The sequence below is a fragment of the Mixophyes fleayi genome, chromosome 2 (genome assembly GCF_038048845.1).
Source record: "Mixophyes fleayi isolate aMixFle1 chromosome 2, aMixFle1.hap1, whole genome shotgun sequence".
NCBI classification, from domain to species: domain Eukaryota; kingdom Metazoa; phylum Chordata; class Amphibia; order Anura; family Limnodynastidae; genus Mixophyes; species Mixophyes fleayi.
In genome coordinates, this window is record NC_134403.1 from 293,522,325 (window position 1) to 293,542,103 (window position 19,779).

The following is a 19,779-nucleotide window of genomic DNA, read 5'->3' on the forward strand; positions in this document are numbered from 1 at the left end:
AGTTCAGTCAGGGGCGTGTGGCCGGAGTGGAGTTTTCTGAAAAAGAAAGTTACATTTCTTACCCTTCTCCAGATTCTCCTCCTTGGAACGGAAGATGATGCATCTGGACTCCTCCTCGAAGTGCCTTTTCAGACCCCCCCTTGGCCTCCGCCAGATCATCCTTCACATCCCAGCCGCAAACTTGGCGATCCAGCAGGCACTGCAGCTGACGCTGAAGCCTCCTGCAGTTTCTCTTCCTCTCACACGCTTGTTGTCGGCCCTTTGCCTGCAAGAAACTGCGAAACTTGCACTTCACATACTCCCACCAGTTAGACATACAATAAAAATACATTTTGTCATTTTTCCACATTACATAAGCATCCCTCAGCTCAACCAACACCTCTTCCCTTTCCAGCAGAGCACAGTTCAACTTCCAGGAGTCGGGGTCGGGAGGAAAACCGTGGCCCAGAACCCCCTCAAAGAGAATGGTCCTATGATCAGAAAAGAAGCAGGGAACCATGGCATGCCTTTTCTGTCTTACCGCACTTGAGGTAAACACAAAGTCAATCCGGGAACGCACTGAGCCATCGGGGCGGCTCCAAGTATAATTCACAGAGCCGGCCCCCATGGATCCCACTGCATCCCGCAAGGATGCTTCAGCTACCATCTCCTGCAGCAACCTAGAAGAAACATCAAGTTTAGCACTGTTGTTAGAACTCCTTCCATCTTCCTCTATAGGACAGTTAAAATCCCCAGCCATCACTACTACCCTGGTGGTTACGAGCTGGGCCCGCAGGGTCTGGAAAAGCTCCAAACGCTCATTCTTACCCGGGGATGCATACACACAGATAAGCCTGATAGGCTCACCTGCCCAAGAGCCATCTACGATAACCAATATGCCGCAGACAAACTCCTGAATGGAATCTAGTGTGAAGAGGCTTCCCCTAATAAGAATGGCGACCCCTGCAGACTTAGTCACCCCCCCCAGACCAATAGGAGGGCCCGTGAGACCACTGCCTACCCAGATGCCTGTAGGAACTAGAGAAAGGTAAAGAACATTCCTGCAACATGTAAACATCACATTTCTGACTGTCAAGAAAAGTAAACACAGACTGACGTCTAATCTTATCCTTCACACTCCTCACATTAATGGTAAAAAGAGAGAAATTGGCCATTAGTTGGGAGAGAAAAAGAAAGTTAGCACAGTCAATATATTAGTTACCCTCCTTGTCCGGTGGGACTTGGTCCGGTCTGCCCGTGTCCCCATGATGAGGTGGGAGCAGACCTTGCTCTTCCAGGTGGTCGAATAGGCAGATTTTGGGCAGCTCTAGGAATTCCTCCAACTCCTCCTCCACTTTGGAATCCCGAGTCCACAGCAGAATATCCACCATCTCATCGAGGGCCTTCTCCTGCGGAAGGAGGTCCTCTCCGAGCTCGATCGCTTGTTTCTTTGAAGGGTCAGAGCCGCCAGCTGGGCTGTCTAGCTGTTTCCTCTTCCTCCTTAGCTTATTCTCCTTACCTGCAGAGACAAGAGGGGGAAAATCTTCCTGGGAAAGGGAGGGAACTGCAGTAGAGGTGGAGAGGGTTAGTTCTACTGCAGGGGAATGAGGGGGGAGGGTTGCGACAGGGGGAGGGCTGAAGGTGGGAAGAGGACAGGAGCGGGTTGGGGAGGAAGGGTGTGTTTTGACAGCGGGACATGAGGGAGGTGCTGTCACAACAGGGGTAGGGAGGGAAGGAGAGGGGAGGGAGGTTGGAAGGGGGGTGGGAAGAGGAGGGGTGGAAGCGTTCTTACCCACTCGTGGCTGCAGTAGGGGCTTCTGTTGCTTCCTCTGGGCTGCAGGGCAGGGGCAGGTTTACCTTCCAGCAGTCCTTTCCCGGCAGCTGCAGCGTAGGTTCTGGCCCCCTGGGGGCAGTCCTTGTAGATGTGGCTGGCCAGGCCACAGAGGTTGCATGCTGTTTTTCTTGGGCAGTCTTTGGTCTCGTGCCCTGCCACTCTGCAGTTCCTGCAGGCTGAAGCTTTGCAGCCTCTCGACATGTGGTCAGCTTCCCCGCACTACCTGCAGTTCCTCGGCTGATCAGCGTAGAGGAGAAGGCCAGCAGAGCCGCTCAGGGCAAAGCTTGATGGCAGGTGTTGGAGCCCGTTGGTTGTTGCATCACTTTTCCTCAGCCGGATAATGCCCACTTGCCTGTCCATAAGCCGTTCGCATCCAGGATCTTGGAGGGGTCCTTGGAGGTGCAGAAGCGGTTCAGGAAGGTAGCGATATCCTTGCCCAGTGTGTGGGGGTTTCTCATGAAGACAGTCACCCTTCTTTCCTCCCTTTGGATGGGACAGTTACCCACAAAGCGAGCAAATGGGGAGTCCGGCCTCGTGGTCTTCACTGCCTCCCAATACCTCTTGCAGATGGCTATGGAGGCGAAGGTCACATAGAAGATGCCCTTGATGTAATTCTGAATGCTGAGGGTTTCAGCCTTCGAGAAGCCTTGCTCAAGGACCATCTTCTTCCCAAAGGTCTCCTCTGTCAGGTCTGGGACTCTTCCGTCCACCTCCTTCAACTTCAGGATGATGGTCTGCCTCATCCAGGGTTCCAGAGTGGGAGTCTTCTGGAGGGTATTCTGGCTGGGCTTCCTTGTCCAGCAGTAGCAGGGGCAATGGAGGCAGAGGTTCCAGCTCTGCGCAGAGGCTTGAGTGCAGGGTTCTTTCCTCTCTTCTTCCCAGGGGCAGGAGTAGGGATGGAGGCAGGAGCTGTAGCAGCTGAAGCCATTTTCCTGGCTCTTCTTCCTGGGACAGAGAGGCTGGTCTGGAGGACGATCTTCCGGGAGGGCAGGAGCAGTGCAGATATCCTCCCGCTGGGCAGAGAGGAGCAGGGGCTTCTGCTGAAGGGGAGGCGATTCTTCCACTGGAGCAGGTCCCGAGGAGAGGAAGGCTTCTTCAGCTGGAGTTGCTCCCGGCGTCTTCTTCCCGGAAGGCGGGAACCAGCAGCGCTTCTTCCCCGGAGTCGATCTTCCTCGCAGTCGTCTTCTTGCTCCTGGCCGGCTTCGATCGGGTAACACAAGTCCTAAAGAGTTCCTCACCAGTGTTAGATTGTGCTATCGATGAGCCCCAATCAGGTTCTGTCCACTGGGTATTGGGCAGGAGAAGGACAGGACCATGCAGCAGAGTTTACATCAGCCCCTCACCAGTGTTAGATTGCGCTATGGATGACCCACAATCAGCATTACGACCACCGGGTGTTGTAGACTGATAAGAACAGATACTATGTGGTACCCCAAAGCCCTGTTGAACAGCACAGAGGAGTGCATAAACGCTTTTAAAATGCAGGGCTACAAGGGGTTAATTGTTCTCCTGAAAACTTGTGCCCAGGAGTGATTGACAGGAGGAGGATGAAGGCCCTGATTGGCTGGGGGAGTAACAGGAAGAGGTTGTGCAGGAAGGAGGAGAGAGAGAGAGAGAGAGAGAGCAGCATGGTAGAAGGAACAAGGGGGAGGATGTGCAGCCGAGCAGAGAGAAGATAAGCTGCTGCCAGAACTGTGACATTGCCAGCAAAGCGGACGGAGAACAGCTGGGGACACGCAGCGGGGCGCCAAAGACAGTATTCACTAACTACAGAGTTCTTTTCAAGGTAAAACCTCAGCCTGCAGTGTATTGCACACACCCCAGTGTCAGAGGGAAGAGTGATGAGAGAATCTATCCAAAACTGACATTGCATTCTTGTACAAGGAAGGATTGTGAGTGCTTTTCCCCCCAGATCATACCTATACACAGGCTGCAGGGAACAATTAAGACGGTCGTTTCAGCTATATCCTGTGTGTGTGTGTGTGTGTGTGTGTGTGTGTGTGTGTGTGTGTGTGTGTGTGTGTGTGTGTGTGTGTGTGTGTGCTGATATCTGGACATTATACCCTGCTGCAGAGCACATGTGCCGATATTCTTTGACTGTTGAGAGAACAGCGCCATCTTGTGGCTGAAATGAGCAACAGCCCTGCTTTCTACTATAATACTTAACCCTTGATGGAAACCTCTGCAGGACATTGGAACACTACCCAAATTCCTGTGCACAGGTCAGCCCAGGACTGAGTGGAAAATATGGTAACGTTACCAGGGATAATATTGGTGCAGCAAATGTTTTAGATGATGTTAATGTTATGTGATTTACCTAAGAATTGATTTATTAATATTGAAGGTGTGACATTCAGTGTTAGTGGTACCGCTGCAATTCAAGTTAACTCAGCAGTAGATGCTAAAAGTGGGGCGCCTGACCCATAGGGAATAGCACGGTACCCCAAACACCTGAATAAGAAGTAGCCCTCTAGTGGGCGCGGTAGTGACCGTAAGAGTCTTGATGGGTTATTATTGATGGTTATTACATCATCACCAGTCAGATATTGTTAACGTGAAAGTAGTAACTGTGATTACCAGTGTGCCTTATTAGACAATGTGTATTGAAGATGTTATCGTTATTCTGCCTTATACTCACCAGGTGTATGTTATATGTTAAATGCTATTGTGCTCTATGCTGATCAGCCGCATTATTTTGTCATTACTATTGAGCTGAAGGGGTCAGTGGCGCGGTGGCTTACCAAAACTATTCTTACCGCATTCTCAATAAGATCAAGTTGTTTGACCAATCTTTGTCCCTTTCATTGAAGTATTTATCTCCTGACCACCGGATATCCAAAAGAGAAAAGAACCTGACTCGTGTCTGGAGGACAAGGTAAGGGAAGGATTCCCATCAGTACCCGACCACCACAACTACACTTGATCTTAGCCAAAAGGCCGAGAAGCGACAATTAGACAATTTAGACAATTCAAATTTTTTTTAATTTTTTTTATTGAAAGCCTGGGAACGTGCAATCAAAAACCAATGTGACCAAAAAAGGTGCAAAACCAATAAAAAAAAGTGCACAAAGTGTGCGGTACTGGCCCTTCCTTTAAAAAGAAAGGGCCCTGGTCCCCGACCCCCTGAACCAAAAGGTCCCTTAGGGGGTAAGGGTCCTCAGACCCCCTTCGCCGCAAGGCTAGGGGGGTCCCTTTGGCCCCTGGGATCCACGGAAGCTTCACCCAGGGCTCAACAACTAGTTCACCCCCTAAGGGGAGGTCCTACGTAGGTGTTCAGGGGGGCCAGAGCCTCAGGGCCACACAACCCCCCCTAGATCGTCTTGGGGACAGGAGCCCAAAAGGGCCTACCCGCACCCAATAAAATCCGGAAATGTGAACACAAAAAAAAAAGTGACAAACGTGAAGAAAAATAAATAGTGCTGAGTGGGTACGGCCCCAGCCTAATGGCAATATTTTGTGAAATGGAAAGGATATGGTCCGGAAGAAAATTCTTGGGAGCCTGCAGAAAATGTCCATGCCTTCAGGCTAACTTAGCCTTACTTGCATTACGTGATCCTACGCCGGGTCTGTTGCATTGCCGCTTTAAATATGAAAGTCGCGCTTACAAGTGACGTAATTTTCAAGAGTGGGCTTCTCCTCAGATCGGAACTCTCGTGTGTCTGTGTATAATTAAGTCTCTGTTTTTGACAGGTCGGTGAGGTATGTTTTCGGATTATTTTGGTTGCTGTAAACAGTGTCAGTGTTTAAAGCACTGTTAAACTAACTACCACTGCTTTCAAGTGTGATCTGCAAAGAGGCAGGACTGTGGTTGATCAAGCTATTTGGTTTATGTTTAGTGTGGAACACTACACTTTGCGTGTGTAGGACAATTTGTTCCTTGAGTCTTGCACCTGCTGGTAAGGCTTAGATAGTTTGGGTGGCCTACTGCAATGGGCAAGTGATAAAGAGGAGTTGTGGGGAAGGAACTGCCTTCTGTGATCTTATCTACAGGTTTCGCTGGGAACATGGAAGACTGGACGCCCCTCCTCCAGGTGAGTTCACATACATTTCTTTGCAGCATTCACAAGGTGAGTGGCGATCTGCAGCAGGAGTGTTTCTGTATGGAGGTTGGTGTTTCCCAGTGACACACCAGATCTATCTCAGCTGTCGCCTGGGTAGGTGACTGCTGTGGCTCCTTCCTTGTGGTCAGATAGATCAGCCCTAACTGTAATTGTATCTTCACAGGTCACAGGTTAGGGGATCAGGAGAAGTTCATCTCGGGAGCATTGGGTGCTATCCATCCCTAGGGGATGGGGTGAGTCATGGGGTGTTAGAGTGGGAGATGGTGGGTGTTCCTCCCTTAGGTACCCCTACATTAGCCCTGCTAACTGATTTGGTAAAATAAAGACTTAGCTCTAATCACATTCAGTGGATTCCATACTGTATATAGATAGATCCACCTCTTTCTCATGTTTGGCAGACTTATGCAGTATTGTTACCTGTTAAGAGGACCGAGTATAGTCTTCTAGTTAACGTTCAGCTACTGTCCGCCTGGTTAAACATTACATATATTATGCCTCACTCTCTTCACTCCTGTGTTGCTATGTTTGCTGTTTCTGCACTTGGGCATAATTAAAGCTGTGGTTGAAATATACATCTGACTTCAGAGTCATGACCTGTCCCCTGCACAGTTGATGATATTTGGAGGGCACAGTAATAGTATCTGTGTATACTGTGAGTGGCATAAAATATCTGGGACACTTAGAAGCATGTTGAGATACCTGTTTCATTGGAAGGCACGTGGGGCAAAACTGGTATAGTGGACGGCATGTGGGAGGCATCTGGTACAGTGAAGGGCACATACGGGTGAGAAGGGGGAGCATGGCAGAGAAAGAGGAGCATGGTAGAGTGAAGGGGGAGTATGGCAGAGTGAAGGGGAAGCACAGACAGCATGGCAGAGAGTGAAGGGGGAGCACAGACAACATGGCAGAGAGTGAAAAGGGGCAAAGACAGCATGGCAGAGTGTGAAAAAGAGCACAGACAGCATGGCAAAGTGTGAAGGGGGCCAAGGCAGCATGGCAGAGTATGAAGGGGGGCAAGGAGAAGGGGGTAGCAAAAGCAGCTCTGTGATCATAAGGAGGCACAGCATCATCATCACCATTTATTTATATAGCGTCACTGATTTCGCAGCGCTGTACAGAGAACTCATTCACTTCAGTCCCTGCCCCATTGGAGCTTACAGTCTAAATTCCCTAACATATACACACAGACAGAGAGAGACTAGGGTCAATTTTGATAGCAGTCAATTAACCTACTAGTATGTTTTTGGAGTGTGGGAGGAAACCGGAGCACCCGGAGGAAACCCACGCAAAAACAGGGAGAACATACAAACTCAACACAGATAAGGCCATGGTCGGGAATTGAACTTATGACCCCAGTGCTGTGAGGCAGAAGTGCTAACCACTTAGCCACCATGCTGCCCACAACATGGTGATTAAGGGGCACAGTAATGTGTGTGTGATGGCACCGCAGGCTTGTGGCAATGTAATGTGTGTGTGTGGTAGGTGGTGGCTAAATAATGGGTGCTATTTTCTTTCTAGGGTGAAGGTGGGACAATTTAATTTTATAGTGGGGATTATTAATTTAAGATGGGGTGATTTGGGAGCTATTAATTGAATGTGGGGCTGAATTTGAGGAGCATGAGGTCTTTTTATTAAATGTGAATATGAATTATTTAATGGCAGTTACGGTTGCGGGAAATAGGTATATTTATTATACGTAAATGCGATTAATTTTTTGCAGGGGCTGTCTGGAGGGAGGGAAATAGGTTTATTAAATGGGAATACTATTACTTTAATGTTAGGGCTGGAGGAAAGCCTAAGTATTAATTGTGGGTCCTATTGATTTAACGCCAGGGCTGGTTGGAATTTTCTAAATGTACTCATTATTTTTTCCAAATAGGGACCTCAACATTCTAGGATCCAGACAAGCCGCAACTAAAGAAACCAGCAGCCACAGGTGGTAAAATTGACAAGAACAGGTAAGACAGTCTGTCAAATGTTCTGAGTCTAGTGCAGGCTTGGTTAACCTGTGGCACTCCAAGTATTGTGAAACTACAAGTCCCAGCATACCCTTCCAGCAACAAGCTGCTATATATTGGCAAAGCATGCTGGGGCTTGTAGTTTCACAACACCTGGAGTGCCACAGGTTAGCCAAACCTGGTCTAGTGGGACAATCCCGATTTTTGGTGACTGTTCTGCCCAATCTAAGGAGCAGGTCAAGACTGTGTACTCTTTATATACACACTGCATTCTTTATATACTACACTTTGGTGCTAGCTGTCCTTCGTGGGCTGACCACTCCTCCTGTAGTGTCTGGTCACGCCTCTATGATGGCTGGCCACAATCCCTTTGGTGGGCCCCTAGCATTGCAGTCTCCCGGTGGGCCCTTCATGCCCCAGTCCGACACTGTACACAAGTGCAGTAACACCAGGCTTATTTCTAACACTAGTAGCAATACGAAGTACAGATTTTCATGCTTTTTTTCCTGATTTAAAATGTATATGTATTGTGCAGATATACAAAAATTTCACAGTGCCTTTCAACTAGTCATAATGCACAGACAATGATTTAAAGAAATCATTACAAAAAAAGTGTCTGTTTCCAGCTTATTGTGACAAGGTTTTTTTTTTTGCTTTGTTCTATTAATCCTACATTTGGAAAAGCCCCCTCTCGAAATCCTGTGTTGTCCCCTGGGCAGGAGTGGAGCCTGGACAGGGTTCTGTATCTGACTTCAGTGCATCTGAACATCAGTGCATCTGGACTGCAGCCTTTCCAGGCATCCATTGGAAGATAAAAGTTATTATTTCTATTTTACAAAAGTCAAGTGTTTGAAGGGTAGTGTATTATGTGCAGGGCTGTAAGTCCCACACAATCCCTTTCAGCATGTAAATTATAGTATTTAAGAGATGCTATTCTAAACGAGCCACAGGAGGAAAAATGTATTACATCCACAATAATACCACTAGATGGTGCTGTAGCACAATTTATTGTATCAGAATAAGTCATGCATGGAATGTGTGTTTAGTCGGGAAGATGAAATTGGAACGTAGTCATTAATCCTTCTAGTTAGCAAGTGGGAAATGATAGAATATGTCAAATTGATCTGAGAGGAGATCTTGTATTTTCAAAAGAAGCCTTAAGACTTCCCTTGACCTCTGGGGGGCACTGTGTCATAAGGAATTAAGTGATCTGCAATGTATTGCATTTAATTAAATTTAATGCTCCTGACCAATTTTGGAAAAGGAATTCTTAATTTGCTGATACCCAACAATTTTTGTTATGTCTGGTATTCATAGGAACACATCAATATTATTTTCAAATAGTTTTGGCTGCCTCAGACATTGAAACGGTGTGACAATATAATTAATAGGAAAAACATTTAGATTACAATTAGTGGTCAGGGATTTACACTGTTAAGTAGCAAAATCATGTACAGTACAATGCTCCATATATTCTGCACACATTATGGTCTTAAACATAATATACTCAAATCTAAATTTGCAGTTTAGTGACAAAATAGATTAATAATATAATTGTATTAATATACAAAGCATCAACATTTCTGAAGCACTTTACAATTGGGGAAACGGACATGATACAACACAAACGAATTGTGCAAATTGTTTAGATCACTACATGTGGGATCTTTTAATCTATTTAAAATATTAGGTCTTGTTTAGTTATATCTAGATTTTGTTTCCTGAATACATTATTATGCTTTTAATGCTAATATCTTAAATCACTGCAATGAAAAAAGTTTTGGTTTAGAACAGGGATTCCCAAACCCAGTCCTCAGGACTCCCTAACAGTGCAGGTTTTCCATATCTCCTTGCTGGAGCACAGGTGTATTCATTACTGACTGACACATTGTAACAGATCCACAGGTGGTCCTAATTATGTCACATGTGATCCGGAAAACCTGCACTGTTAGGGAGCCTTGAGGACTGGGTTTGGGAAACCCTGGTTTAGAACAAGATCCCTGTTCTCTCATGATTGCAAAGTGGCAACTACTTTGAGCAGTGCCTCCTGCGACAATAATGTCTTAGAATTCCATATTTCCATTGTTCAACCCATAAAAGTCGACCCTTTCTTATTTTTAAAACCCAAATAAGTTACAACAGTTACTAGAACCTATTAATGTAAACTCTTAATTCAAGTGTCTCAGCAGTCCTACAAAGTAAGCAATATATTTGGTTACAGATTTGTAGTGGGCCAAAAAAAAGGTTTGCTTCAAAAACCAGAGCATATGAGAGTCACATCTCTCATTTGGTGCTGTTTCGTTCAGAAAAGGTTAAATGCAGTCAGAGAAATGGCATCACTGTACTGTCATGGAGTCTAACAGCTTCTTTTGATATTTTCAGCGCGTGAGTAATCAGCAGTAGATGGGACATGAAGAGGTGGCAATTAATGTGACAGATCTGATGATCTTGGATTAAACTAGAGTTCCATTTTGATTCTCTGCTACAGCACATCAATGATTCCCTATCTAGGTATTTAAATTTGTCTGGCTGACACTACTTAACTACTTTTTTTAGCATCATCGCTTCTCTAAGGCTAAGCAGCACGTTGCTTTGTTGGCCACTCTTACAACAGTAGGATTAATCAAAATATGCTCTCTGCCTGAATGCTTGCTCTTGACAACAGCAGTAATTCATAAATTTGTGCATAGCACAGGGGATGGCCATCAAATTCTGTAATGTAGTTGTTTCAAAGACATTCCTCAGCTGGTTCTACGAAATACTATGATGCAAAGCATGCTAGGCTTGTCTGAAAGCTAATTACATGGTTGGGTCTGGTTGTCTTAACATAAAAGTGTATCTTTTCAAATGAATTGGAACAGGTGTCCTATATTTCCCAAAGTTGTTGAACAGCCTTGCAATAGAATTGGAAGGGTTATAGGCTGAGGATTATGGAAGTTTGAAGCAGATGTGCCTGATTCATTAAGGAAAGTAGAGCAAAAAAATGAGTAACTTTGAACTTTGGCAAAACCATGTTACAGTTCAAGGGGTGCAAATTAGTTTATTGTTTTGCACATAATATAAATAATGGCTGTTTTTTCATGTATTACATAAATACTTGATAGCTTTATTTACACTGACATTTAAAGTTGATCTAGGGCATGCTTTGCCCTAATTATAAATCTACCCCCATATTTTAAATTTACTTCCCCCTCCAATACAACATGGTTTTGCCAAGGTGCAAAGTTACTAATTTGTTTTGCTTTACTTTCCTTAATGAATCAGGCCCGATATGTCTACCCAATAATAAAACCAAAGTGTTGTGCTTAAATGGTGTTATCAAATAAAAATATTTCTAATAGTCCTGTTGTAATTACATTTCCATTCCTCTCCCTAAGGAATTTGGCAGAAGCCATCTTTCCATTTACTCTACTAGATTGCCAGCTGGTGAGAAATCGGGCTCCTCCTTTTGCTTTGTGTACAGATGCCACTAAAGAGGGTGGTGACAAATTACACAGAGGTGGAGATGCTCAAAAACATCAAACCAGTACTTATTTCATGATGTGCTGCTACATAAAAATGCAGAAAATAAAATATAATTATATATATATATATATATATATATATATATATATATATATATATATATATATATATAATAAAATAATTTTTAAAATATATTGAAACACAAGATGCAGTAAATTACATAGATATTTTTTAGCTCTTACTTCTGTGTTTGATTTTTGTTTTCTGCTATAGTTTGTAGAATTTATAATTTGACTCATCACGGGGATGTCTAATCATGCATTAGATTACTAGCAGTAGTACATCTGACATGTATGAATAGCACGTATATATTTTACCCCATTTTTATTTGTTCTAAATCATTTAACAGGAATAATGTGTGAATATGAATTCTTGGAGTAAATTGAAAGAAACACATTCCTTATGTGAATTGTAATAATAAACTGAATCACAAAACACTTATGAACAGGGAGTTAATCGAGTCAGCATGAGGCTTACCTCCACCCTCTAATTATATTCAAGAACTTGGTTATAGACACTCAGAAGAATTTTCAAAGACTAAAAAACAATACAAAACATTGAATCAGTGTTCCGAAAAAGGAGTGGCATTCTAGCAGGGTTGAAGGAGATATTATTATTGTTTATATAGCACCAGTCATTACAGCGCTGTACAGATAATATTTGTTATTCACATCAATCCCTGCCCCATTGGAACTAACAATCTAAATGATTAGATACCACATACACACAATACTAGTACTATACCACATACGCACAAAGGCGAGGGTACATTTTGTCAAAACCCAATTAACATACCAGTATGTCTTTTTGGACTTTGTGAAGAAATAGATGCAGGCAGATGAAATTTATGCAAACTTGGAGAAGACATAAACTCCATACAGGTTGAGCTCTAGCCCTAATCAAACTCATGATCCCGGCACTATGAGGAAGCAGTGCTAACCACTGTGCACCTTGCTGCCGAGGAGTTAATAATAATCTCTTTTATTGAAGTGCCAGCGTATCTATATGTTTTGCATAGTGATCCCAATACTTTAAAAAAGGTTTATGACCAGGGAACAGATTAATTTTTTTAATACCTAGAAACTCCTAACTTAAAGCCTAATTAGAAAAATTCTCCTGTCCCCTCCGTTCATCAACAAAAGGAACCGATAAGAAGCATGTCCAGTATTCTAACCCTCATTAAACTCCACCACCCACCATGATTAATACCATACCTTAAGTCTCAGGGCTCCTTACTACTAGAGTTATGAGTATACTATATAGAACATGAAGTCAGTGCCACAGAGGCAGATCACTGCTCAGTCAGCAGTTAGCATGCCAGTCAGGCATTTTAGTAACTTTCCTGGCTGGCTTCTCTTTCAGGCAAATATTGGGTGGGAGTTGTTGTTTTTCAGTGAGTTACTATAGTTATCTAGCTAATGTGTGTGTCAGATCATGTTCTATACAGTATTCTCATCACATTATGTTCTGTTCTTCCGGCAGTAAACCCTTTCATGTATGAGGGAAAATGATAGCGAGCCCTATCACTAAAACAGACATCTGTTTTAGCAGGCAATACAGTTCTTCGCCCTTTGGTAAATATAACCCATAGTCGCTTTCTGAATATGAGTGTGGTCCATCCTAGCTATCTAGAGTGCCTAATCACAGTCATTGATTCCTTATCATGACCATTTATTAAAAGTGTTCTGCCGGAAGAGCAGTCACGATAAATGGGTGTCCCGGTGAACACCTATTTCCTATCTCTTCTACAGTCAGTATTGAAAATTGGCCACCTCACCGGAGGCGAGAGCAGGGAAGATGCAGAGAGGGATCTTGAGATGGTATTAGCCATCAGGCACAAGTTACGAAAATCTTTGATTTTCGGAACTTGCTAAATCACGCAAAATAGCTGTCTCCATAGAAACCAATGGGGGCTGCTTTTGTGTTATATCTGCTATCCTTTAGTTATAAATAGAGGGGATACTTAAACGTCCCTTGAAAATGGCACTTTTCTAGGGGATTAGGAGCTGGTAAATAGGCCCCCTAAGCCTCTGTCATGTTTTTTTGCTAAATGCCGTAAAACAACAGAATTCTTATTGCCATGTTAAACAGTTATAAAAAACCCTACTTATCACCGCTAAAATAGTGCATGCTGATAGTAAGACAAATTCTGTATGACACTCATTAATTATTGTGGTATAACTAAAGTTGCGTATTTTCTCTATTTCAAATCACATCCATAATATGGAACCTGTGAAGCATTACAAATATTGTAAGATGCATCTTTCTATGCAACCTTCCTACACTTTCATCTTGTAGTACGACAACCATAGCCAGGGAATACCTGCTGTTATTCTAATATATCCTGACAAGAAGTCCATGAAAACTACTCACATGGCTTCTGGATGAAGCCACCCAGATATCACACATCTCTTGACAAAACCATCAAGTAACACACCATTACATGACACTCTTTATGTGAACACATCTATCATTGACTTAACCACAATGTATTATAAGTAAAGACAAATTTTCAGTCATACGTTCTCTCAGTTATCATAAAAATAACTCTCAGATTACTTCAAGATCATGAGTACATATACTTACATAAAGTAGTTATAATACAGCACAGATCAAGATGTAAGATAGTATATACTGACGATTCACAAAGGCAATTTTCAGTTTTCCCAGAGATACAGTCTCATTTCTGTTCTGTATAAACTTTTTGTGTTGTATGTATCACTATATACTATTCACAGACACACCATGGCAGATATTCAATATGTATATATGCATATATATATATATATATATATATATATATATATATATATATATATCTACTATATAAATGCCTAGTGGCGTGTGTGGAAAAAAAAAACCAAGCTGCAGCGCCACCTGCTGGGCAGAGTTATACACTGACCTATATATTTCTTGAAGGAGAAGTGACAGTTGGGAGTGGTTGGTGGTTGCCGGGGGTGACAGTGGGGAGTTTTTAACACCTTAAGTAGCTTGATGAAGGATGTGGCGATGAAGATGAAGGATGAGGTGATGGAGAAAAATGATGAGGTGGTGACATGTGGACAAAACCACGTTAAAAAAGGGTGCTTGCGTCGGGAAGTAACGCTCTTCCCCTGAGGAGGCATGGGCTAGGCCCAAATGCATGACAAGAACCTTTTTAACACCTTAAGTAGCTTGATTTGACTAGAATGCATGAGTAACATGCACGGGTTAACTTGTATATGTATATATATATATATATATATATATATATATATATATATATATATATATATATATATATACCATTTCCTTCCAGCCACTTACATAAAGATTCTGCTATACATTTCAAAAGTGCAAATAGATATCCAAATAAGCTTAGACACGCATAACACATCATAGGAACAATGATACTTAGAGCAGGAGAAATAACACACAGATGTGGAGCTTCATTGAAGATTAGATATATTCTCAGCAACATAATCTTTGATACAAATCTTACACATATGAACTAAAACAAGTTGGCAGAGAGGACTAAGATATTTTGGACATATATTAAAAATTTCTTTAACCTGGCTGTGTAAGAAATTTAACATTATAATGCAATCAAAGTTACCATGCGCAGTGATATTTTATAAATAAGGGCACTTAGGAAGGTATGAGGGCTGGAACGGGGGGAAGGTGTCCATATTTAAACACAATCATCATTATATAACTTAGTACAGATAAATGAGCTTGGGACACGGAGCATTCAATATTATTTGATTTCAAAATAGTTGGGAGTAATAGGCTTCCTGCTTATATTAAAGTACATAAGGTGAGGGGCTATGTGTTCAAATGTAAATTACACAACACAATTATGGAGTGGGAACCATGGATTGAGCACTTTAATGTGAGCAGCAAGCAGGACCCAAACTTGACCACTTTCACACTATGGTCTGCTTTCATACCTCTCACTTGTCATCACGCTGCAATTACATGTGCTGAACTAAATAATTAATTTAAAAGTACACCTCTCATCAATTAATTCACCCCAGTTAACTGCATTAGAAAAATAAGAGGGCAGTTAGAAAGCAAAGCATTTTGTACTGTGAGGAGGGGATCAAATGCCTCATCCTTCATAAGAGATCTGCTTGCCCATTGACAAATTGCCTTTTACCCATCTGTCCCTCTGTAAAGAATGGTCCTTGCTTACTCACTGACTGAAGCTGGGAATGGTACAACATACTGCATTCAGTGCACTCCTCTGTAGTCACAGTGCAGGGTATGCAGGGAATCAGGGCCGGACTGGGACTAAAAATCAGCCCTGGCATTTAAAGCACACAGGCCCACGTGTTGTGGGCTCCATGCACTATATTGTTGCACACTGATGCTGGTGCAGTACAACATGATGTAGTATGAGTGTGTGTGTGGGGGGGGGGTATTTATTTCTCCTAATGACCCTCAACATTACATTATTAGCACCCCAATTACATAAATAAATACCATGACAATACATTATTAGTACCCAAATTACAGCAATAAATAACCCCCCACACACACTCATACTATTCAAATATCCCCCACAATACAGCAACCGGCATCACCCCCCACATTACAGCAACCGGCATTCCCCCCCCCCACATTACAGCATCCAGCATCCCCCCACATTACAGCGTCCAGCATCACCCCCTCACATTACAGCGTCCAGCATCACCCCCCCACATTACAGCGTCCAGCATCACCCCCCACATTACAGCGTCCAGCATCACCCCCCACATTACAGCAACCGGCATCACCCCCCACATTATAGCAATACCCTCTCCTACTTATTAGCAATACTAGCACCAAACACACTACAACATTGCCACCAGCACGCCACCCCATACTACAGCAATACCACCAATTATACAGACGCCACTGTAGGAAACAATGTTTTGCTTTTCAAATCTCCCACAAAATAGCAACAACGAACAGAGTACTTACACACATATATAGGTAACAGGTACCCTTTTCCCTCAATTAAATAGTAATGGCAGAATTTTCATGAATCATTCCACATGAAATAAAACTAACATATATCTAAAAAAAACATAACTATTGAATGATCAGTTGAACCCACACGGCCGCATTAAAAGTATTTCCATCTACAGCAAATTGTCAGAGAAAAATATTTTTGTTTTACTACAGTAATTGGATATGCGTCTTTTCTATTCATTTTAAATAACACAGTATATAAATTAAGGGGGATAGAGGAGGTGGGTGAGAAATAATTGGATGTGATCCATCAGTTTGATTAGATAGGAAACATTTAGATTATTTACCTGGAGACGTCTACCCCCTTGGCTCACAGGCAGTGCAACTGTCAGCTCACACAGGCAGTCGGGAGCAGGAATAGAGGGCAGTGGTCGAAGCAGAAATTTAGGAGTGGGGGTATAGAAAATATAAGTGAATGGAGTATGGGGCTTGATTTTTTATTTTTTTTAACACTTGTCCCCTCTGTGCATTTCCATTCTTCATTATTCCTTGTGTTTTATGATAGCTGCATCCCTGACATTCGAATTCTTAAGATGTCTCTCCCTTTACACTTTCTTTTACCTATGCCCTTGCACCATCTTCTCCTTTCTCCGCTGGCTCTCACACATCTTCCTGTACCACCTACTCCCCTGGCTCTCTCACACGTCTTCCTGCACTCCCTACCACCCTGGCTCTCTCACCCCCTCTCCCACCGCCCCTTCCCCCTGGCTCTCTAACCCCCTCTCCCAGTGCCCCCTTACCCTTTGGCTCTCTCACCCCCTCTCCCAGCGCCCCCTTCCCCTTTTGCTCTCTCACCCCCTCTCCCAGCACCCGCCACCCCTTTGGCTCTCTCACCCCCTCTCCCAGCACCCCCTTCCCCTTTGGCTCTCTCACCCCCTCTCCCAGCACCCCTTCCTCTTTGGCTCTCTCACCCCCTCTCCCAGAACCCCCTTCCCCTTTGGCTCTCTCACCCCCTCTCCCAGCACCCCCTGGCTCTCTCACCCCCTCTCCCAGCACCCCCTGGCTCTCTCACCCCCTCTCCCAGCACCCTCTAGCTATCTCACCACTTTTCCCAGCACCCCATGGCTCTCACCCCCTCTCACAGCACCCCCTGGCTCTCACCTCCTCTCCCATGGCTCTCACCCCCTTTCCCAGCACCCCCTTCGGCACTCTCACCCCCTTTTCCAGCACCCCCTTTGGCTCTCTCACCCCCTCTCCCAGCACCCCCTAGCTCTCACACCCCCTCTCCCAGCACCCCCTGGCTCTCACACCCCCTCTCCCAGCACCCCCTGGCTCTCATCCCCTCTCCCAGCACCCCCTGGCTATCTCACCCCCTTTTCCAGCACCCCATGGCTCTCACCCCCTCTCCCAGCACCCCCTGGCTCTCACCCCCTCTTCCAGCACCCCCTGGCTCTCACATCCCCTCTCCCAGCACCCCCTGGCTCTCACACCCCCTCTCCCAGCACCCCCTGGCTCTCACCCCCTCTCCCAGCACCCCCTGGCTATCTCACCCCCTTTCCCAGCACCCCCTGGCTATCTCACCCCCTTTCCCAGCACCCCATGGCTCTCACCCCCTCTCCCAGCACCCCCTGGCTCTCACCCCCTCTCCCAGCACCCCCTGGCTCTCACCCCCTCTCCCAGCACCCCCTGGCTATCTCACCCTCTTTCCCAGCACCCCATGGCTCTCACCCCCTTTCCCAGCACCCCCTTTGGCTCTCTCAGCCCCTCTCCCAGCACCCCCTTCGGCTCTCACACCCCCTCTCCCAGCACCCCCTAGCTCTCACCCCCTTTCCCAGCACCCCCTTTGGCTCTCTCAGCCCCTCTCCCAGCACCCCCTTCGGCTCTCACACCCCCTCTCCCAGCACCCCCTAGCTCTCACCCCCTCTCCCAGCACCCCCTGGCTATCTCACCCCCTCTCCCAGCACCCCCTGGCTATCTCACCCTCTTTCCCAGCACCCCATGGCTCTCACCCCCTTTCCCAGCACCCCCTTTGGCTCTCTCAGCCCCTCTCCCAGCACCCCCTTCAGCTCTCACACCCCCTCTCCCAGCACCCCCTAGCTCTCACCCCCTCTCCCAGCACCCCCTGGCTATCTCACCCCCTTTCCCAGCACCCCCTGGCTCTCTCACCCCCTCTCCCAGCACCCCCTGGCTCTCACACTCCCTCTCCCAGCATCCCCTGGCTCTCATCCCCTCTCCCAGCACCCCCTGGCTCTCACCACCTCTCCCAGCAACCCCTGGCTCTCACACCCCCTCTCCCAGCACCCCCTGGATCTCTCACCCCCTCTCCCAGCACCCCCTGGCTATCTCACCCCCTTTACCAGCACCCCCTGGCTCTCACCCCCTCTCCCAGCACCCCCTGGCTCTCACACCCCCTCTCCCAGCATCCCCTGGCTCTCACCCCCTCTCCCAGCATCCCCTGGCTATCTCACACCCTTTCCCAGCACCCCATGGCTCTCATCACCTCTCCCAGCACCCCCTGGCTCTCACCCTCTTTCCCAGCACCCCATGGCTCTCCCCCCCCTTTCCCAGCACCCCCTGGCTCTCACCCCCTCTCCCAGCACCCCCTGGCTATCTCACCCCCTTTCCTAGCACCCCATGGCTCTTCCACACTCTTGACCCCCCCCACGCTAGAATGAGGGCACCCACGCGACCCCCCCCCGTCCCCTGAAAATCACGGGCACCCCCTCCCTCTTCAGTAAAAAAACAAAAAAAAAACCCCTGGAAACTCACCAGTGTAACAGTGCACCAGTGCACAGCATAATGGGGGAGGGACCTGAGGAGCGCGCAGCAGAGATGGCTGGAGCCAGCCACCAAGAAGACGGGAGGAGTTGGACTGGCCCATCCAGCCATCGGCCCTTCTGGCATTTGCCAGAAGTGCCAGATGGCCAGTCCGGCCCTGCAGGGAATACAAGAGAGGTTAAGGTGCTTGGTATTCCCATCCATAAATTAGTACTTTTTTTTAGCCAATAAGCGGGGATGCAAAGTCAAAATATCAATTGTGTAGTCACCTGTAGTAAGGGGATTACATAAGAAACTTGCTATATGTTCTTGGTATGTATATATTTGTTTGTTATGAAGTTGTAAATAGTGGAACTTTGCCGTTTTGTTTCAGAAATCTTGAAGATGAAAGCAAATTTCCCTAATCATTCTAATCATTCTATGAGGCACAGGAGATGTGCCATTATGCTGACTGTTGGTTAGCCTTGCTCTAAGCACACTCTCCACATAAGTGGTCATTTCATTTACAATGAGAAAACAGAGAACAATGCAGTGGAAAAGCCATTAATGCTTATATATACATACATACATACATACATACATACATACATATATACACATACAAACACATATACATACATACATATATATATATATATATATATATATATACATAGACACATTATATATATATATATATATATATATATATATATATATATATATTTTT

The 19,779-nt window shown here is 45.3% G+C and overlaps 1 long non-coding RNA gene and 1 pseudogene across 4 annotated transcripts in view; one reads left to right on the plus strand and one right to left on the minus strand.

Moving 5' to 3' along the window:
• The window catches only part of LOC142140427 (uncharacterized), a 107,310-nt gene that overhangs the window by 17,155 nt on the left and 70,376 nt on the right, over nt 1–19,779 (plus strand). The window contains exon 1 of one of the 4 annotated variants that reach the window (XR_012688472.1): nt 7,745–7,832. The exons of the other annotated variants lie outside the window; for them this stretch is intronic. This is a non-coding gene — a long non-coding RNA (uncharacterized LOC142140427). Of the gene's footprint in view, nt 1–7,744; nt 7,833–19,779 lie in introns of those variants that run through there. 4 annotated transcript variants of the gene reach the window in all.
• On the minus strand, nt 1,622–3,931 carry LOC142140603 (uncharacterized; annotated as a pseudogene).